This window comes from Pholcus phalangioides, unplaced genomic scaffold, assembly GCF_987345545.1.
Source record: "Pholcus phalangioides strain wild (caught in Gottingen) unplaced genomic scaffold, Ppha-v1.0 ptg000017l_1, whole genome shotgun sequence".
NCBI lineage: Eukaryota > Metazoa > Arthropoda > Arachnida > Araneae > Pholcidae > Pholcus > Pholcus phalangioides.
Genome location: NW_028301610.1, coordinates 31221648 through 31227647, shown reverse-complemented (window position 1 = coordinate 31227647; position 6000 = coordinate 31221648). Strand labels below are relative to the sequence as shown.

The 6000-nt window shown below is 33.0% G+C and overlaps 1 protein-coding gene across 5 annotated transcripts in view; it reads left to right on the top strand.

Annotated features, from left to right (window-relative positions):
• Positions 1-408: 408 nt before the first annotated feature.
• The window catches only part of LOC149072895 (tRNA (32-2'-O)-methyltransferase regulator THADA), a 240872-nt gene continuing 235280 nt past the window's right edge, over positions 409-6000 (top strand). For 2 of the 5 annotated variants that reach the window (XM_089246913.1, XM_089246914.1), the window contains exon 1: positions 415-955. The gene's annotated coding sequence lies outside the window, so the exon portion shown is untranslated. Of the gene's footprint in view, positions 956-6000 lie in introns of all 5 variants that reach the window. The other 3 variants (XM_089246909.1, XM_089246911.1, XM_089246910.1) reach the window with 3 other exon arrangements.

Below are 6000 nucleotides of genomic sequence, written 5' to 3'. Positions count from 1 at the left end.
ATTGCACTCATTTATAAAATTTCCATAAAATTCCATAAAATAGTTTACAATTTTAAATGGTGAATTATGAACACATAAATGACATTTTAGTTGAAAATATTTAATGGGATCATTTTTTTTTAAATACTAAGATTCAAAATTAAAAAGACTTATATCTCCTGAAAAATGCAAAACAAAAATCTAATCAAAATGCACACACACCTTCGTACTTTTTCAAAAATACTTCAAATTTAATTCCCCATACTTTCTCAACGGATGCGCTGGTCACGCCACCTCCTGTTATTCTTTCCTCCGTGTATGTGATGGAAGTGTAAGAGCCGGTTCTTTTTTTAAGAATCGTCGCTCACTCCCTCTTTGAAAAGAGCCGCTCTTCTAGACGGTTCATGAGCGGATCGCCTATCTCGTACTATTTTCGTTTGTTGTCATAACTACACGTGCACGTGAAAGCGGTAATGTGAATTTTGCAAAGTGTCACGTCATTCTTCCTTGCTAAATAAGTGAGAGGCAGTATAAGAAAAAAATTCGTGCAAACTGATATTGACAGCAACATAACGTGAAAATGTCAATTATATAATAATTATCAAGCATAAGCATCTGTAATTATGAGTGCTTGATTACTTCGTTTTTTTGTTTCGGGTTTTTTTTTTTGCAATTTCAACCAAACACATAAACATTGAATCACACTGAACAATAAATTTTGACAAACTTTGTGCGTTTTATGCAAAAAAGTTATTTCTTATATAAATCGTGCGCTGGACACTAAAATAACAAATTGTAACACAACAATAGTATATGTCTCTGCCCTGAGGTAAAGGGCACTGTTTATTTTCATCAATATTGGGATAACGCTATTGATTTGCAGTATTTTCGGAACCGGAACATCTCATACAATTCACCAACAATAGTCATCCAACATATAGAGGGGTGATCATTTTCCATGGTAACATTGTCTAAGGTCCTTATTTTTTCATCATACAATAATGCTTGTAATGCACTTTTTAACTGTTAGCATGGTAATATCTGAAAAACAAGAGCCAATAACAACATTAAACATTTAAAAACGTAATAAAATTTAACATGGTAATATTTCCAAAACGAGAGCCAATAATAAAACCTTTTTATGGTAATATTCATGCTCAGCACATCAAAACCACTCGCAATTGTATATTTCCATGTCGGATACAATTGCATTGTTTTCCGTGCAACACAATGCTAATCAAGACTCAGATTAGGTATTTTTTGCAAAAATAAGACTCAGAATTTTTTTTTTTTTTTTTTTTTGGTGTGTTTAATAGTTATATGTAAAAGTTGTATTTTATATATATATAAAATTCTGTGTTTTTAATGTTTTCGATAAAAATGTACAATTTCTGTTCCACCTCCTGTAAACTTTTTATGTTTGTATACAAAACAGAACCTTACATTTATATAATGGGCTGCTTGAAAATTGTCAGAGCTGAGCAACAGTTCAAAATCTTTAGAAGCATATCTAGCAACAATAGTTTTTCAATTGTAACATCTTTTACTTTTGTTTCTTTGGTTTGCAAACAATACATTCTTTTTAATATTTATCACACTATAACAGTTTGTCTCTTTTTGAAAGCTTTAGGTATAGACAAAACCCTAGCAGCATCTGTCATTTCTGCTAGTTTATATTTGTAATCATCAAGTTTTCTTAATTAGTTTTATCCACTATTTCAGTTAAGATAGAAGATTTAGAGATGTGAGGTGAGAATATTCTCCTGGATGTGAAAATTGGAGAATAATCAAGAATATTCATTTTTCTTTTAAATAATTTAAATTTTTTTACTAATTTTGTTTATATTGTAAAATATAAATCAGTTTTCATTGCCTGAAACATTTACAACAAAACAATTTTTGGTATAATCACTCCCCAATGACAACTTTTAGTTAACAATGACAACTCCAGGTCATGATGAGAGGTTTTAAAAGTTTGGCTATAAAGATTTTAGAAACCATTAAATTAAAACATTAAAAAATTATTTTAAAGTTAGATAAATTTTCAGAAATAAGTTCACAACAAAAGAAATTAAATCAAATTTGATTGATAAAGGAAGCAATTCTTATACAATCACCTTCATTCTAAGAAGATACAAAACTGTTGTTTTCTTCAATGCACATACACTTAAATACTGTATCACTCACATTTCTTTGAAAGTTGTGTAATTCAGCCCTGTTGGTTTAATTTTCTTGCTTTCAAACTTTAATATTGTGGTCTACAAACTTCAATATACCCATCTTGACGGGAAGAGAGACAGGAACATTTTCTCCGGAGAATATTCTCTCAGGGACTACTATTATTTTCTCTCAAAGGACTACTATTATAAATTACTAGAGAATCTTCTTATCAAAAATAATTATTATTCTCAAGTTATTTATCGAGATTATTTATTATAATACATGTTATTACATACATTCTTGATAATACTCTCTGGAAAGATTTCGGTACCTGAAGAATATTCTCATTGAGGAGAATATTCTCTGGAAGGACTATTATTAATAACTTAGAATAATAATAATGTAAGAATAATTCTTATTATTTTCTATAAGAATATTCCCCAGTAATTTATGAAAGTAGTCCTTTAAGAGAATATATTCTCATCAAGAACTTATAAGAAAATTCTGAAGTTATTTATAATAGTAGTCTTAGCAGAGAATATTCTCGAGAATTTTACATCACTAAGAAGATTTATTGGAAAAATTAAACATTTTCATGAAAAAAAAATCTGGTTAGCCAAAAAATATATGGGTCATAAAATGGTCACCCTGAACCCCAACAAAAGATTCTTTAAGGAAACACATATTTTCTGGATTTTATGCCAAGGTGAAATCAGAAAGAAAAGTCATCTGGTCTTCACCAGGACTCGAACCCAAGCCCTCTTGCAAACTGGGCAAGTATACCATCTACACCACTGAAGACATGACTCTTCCTGCCTTATTGCACTGTGATGTGAGGCGCTGAAATATAAGCATTAGTAGCTTCTTAACTTCAGCCAATGGCCACCAGGTGGGACTGACTGCTTTTCTCTTAGCCCAATATACTAAGGAAACCAAGGGTGTAGAGGGGGACTTGGGGGGTCTGCCCCCCCCTGAAATATGAGAAAATGATAAGAAAAAGATAGCCAAATCTATTGTTTTATCACTTTGGTCCCCCCCCCCCCCACGAACGAAATGTCTGGCTATGGGCCTAAAGGAAACAGATATTTTCTGGATTTTATGCTAAGGTGAACTCAAGAAGTCTGCTCTTCCCCGAGACTCAAATCCAGACCCTCTTGCAAACTAGGTAAGCATGCTACCATCTACATCATACGACCCTGCCTTCCAAAAGATTCTTTGTAATTAGTGCCCCTATAGATGCCTTCACCTCAAGGGGATAAAACACACTGCTGGTGCGGTGTATAGGAAAGAGGAAATGACAAACCTACGAGCCATAGGAAATAGCTTACTAAAAACAAAAAGCAAAAGAAGGATATGGAAAAACCTGAAAAAAAAGAACCACCACTATGAAAAGTTAATTGCCAAAACAAAAGTAGAGATTATACAGTAGGACCCAGATAACTTTACACCTCAAAGATATCGATAAACATGTCAACTTAACCCTTTAAGCGGTTTTTAAAATTTTCCCCGATCCACATTATAACTACCACATTGGCTCTATCCCTACCACTAGCATTTTATAGTCCCATAATAAAATGCATTGACCGTGATGCCACATTGCCATTAACCGCCGTCTCTGGATTGCCTCTGTAAGGGTTAAGGGGGTAGTCAAGATTGTGTGAGGGTAAGATCAAATGGAACCTTGCAATTTTTAAATATAGTTGATGATCTATATACAGAGATGCCGCTGTACTCTAATTTACCTGGATTCCGGGGCCCAGGTTATTTGAAAATCTGGGTCCTTTTTAAGTGAAAGTGGGTTCCTCTAAAAAAAAATTTATCTTGAAAAAAATTATGTCCCCCCCCCCCCCCTATAATTCACTGGTATCTCTATGAATTTTCTTCCAGCATTCCCCAGGTCTTTGATCACGTGCTTATATTTCTTTGTTGAGACTGAGTGGTGGTCCATGTTGCAATGCATTTCTAAAAACATGTTCCATCGAAAGGTTCATTTACTTTCATTTTCTTCTAGTAGGAAAAGTTTGCAAAGAAGCTCATTAGCACTGAGAATATAACGTATGAAATTTCGCACATGTAATAAATCTAAAACAAATATACAGTTGATCCCGCTTATAATGTTCCTCCCATTTAGAACATTTTTCTACTTAGTACAACTTATTTTTTGTTGCCCTAACAATAAACGGAAATCTTAATAAGAATTACTTAAAGTGTTTCCTGTTTAGGACATTTTTTGTGATGGTTTTTTGAATAACGTTATAAGCAGGATACACTTTAATCAACAGTTGGAGGCACGCATTTATATATTTACTAATAAATCAATCTATAAATACCCTTCTGATTGATTTTATATTTTTTTTTTTTGCCCTTTTTAGCCTTTTTCTTCTCAACTGGTTATGGAAACATATTTTAATTAGAAAAAGTATCTAAATAACATGCCCATTTTACCTATGTCATTTATTTTACTTTGCTGCCTCCCCCTCCCCAGTAAGCTTTCTGGACATGCTATATTTATATGCCTTAAAAACCCATATTTGCCTTATTACGCACCTATACAGTTTTTGTGGTGAGCTGCAAAATGTCCGATACCAGCCTTGTGGTAATTTCAGTAACATAAAAATTAGTCTTTTAAGGCTTTTTTTTTTTCTTCAAATGCCACAAGGAAGGAATGCTGCATTGTAGTGGATAATCATAAAAACACAAAAAAAGTGTTTTAATTTTTTGTGTTTTTATGTGCCATATCAGGCATGTGGTTGATAAAAATACATGCCCAGAAAGAATTTTTACATGCCTCGGGCAATAGACGTGTCCAATAGGGTGGAACAAAAAGGGGTGTTTTTTCACTTTTTTTTAGAAATTGATGTTGCCTTAGTATTCAAAAGATGCCTTTCAATGTTTTAAGAAGTTATACCAAAATCTAGGAAAATATTTTAATATCTTAAGGTTCCTCACAGACCCTAAAGATAGAGCAAAACGACTTTTCTAAGTACACATTATAAAAATCTTTTTAAACATAAACGACGTTGATTTTCAAAAAGCATTCTCTAAAAAAAAAAAACCACTTAATTTAAAAGTTATTCAGTACATGAGGCAAAACTGAATATATATATATATATAAACCCAGAGAAATGCTCACAAAAGTTAAGATTTCCATATATGTTATAACTGACAAGCATATTTGCTTATTTGCAGCTGTCATAGCAGTTGAAAGGAGAATTTTTCAAGCACTCTGAATATAGTGATTTATAGAGGGAGATGAAAATAAACCCTTTTTTTTTTGGGGGGGGGGGGACAAGACTGTACCATGTTCCAAATTTACAAAAAGAACCTAGTTTGACAAAGTATGTGTCAACAAGGAGAATGCCTCTATTGCTTCCTCTGTTATCACACTGTTATTACATTTCACTTTTTTGCAAAATAGTCCGTTTTTTTTTCAAACGATGGAAGAGTACTTCTTGAATTTATTCTGGCTTGAATGAAGCCTTCACGACTCTTGGTTGTTGATACAGCAAGAAATGCTTCAGTTACGAGTCATACGCACCGTTCAACTGCTTGTGTGTGAAAATTTGGTATAGATGGAAAAGCAGGTTCGGATCATTTTTGTAGGTCCATTTCCTAATTTTTCATAATAGGTGGTTCAGTCACTCGCACTTGATCCCATGCACATAGTTCCGAATCGTGATTAGCAGAAAAGTTTATTTTCGGAACATGGAATGTACGGATTTCTGCTTCTGATAATCCTTCATTTCTAATTTTCAAAATTCTCTTGATTCCCAGTTTTGTAAATGAGATTCTCACCTGAGAGTAATGAGAGCGATAAATTCTCTGGGTGGACGTAGAAGTTTTTTTCTCCCATCGCCCCCA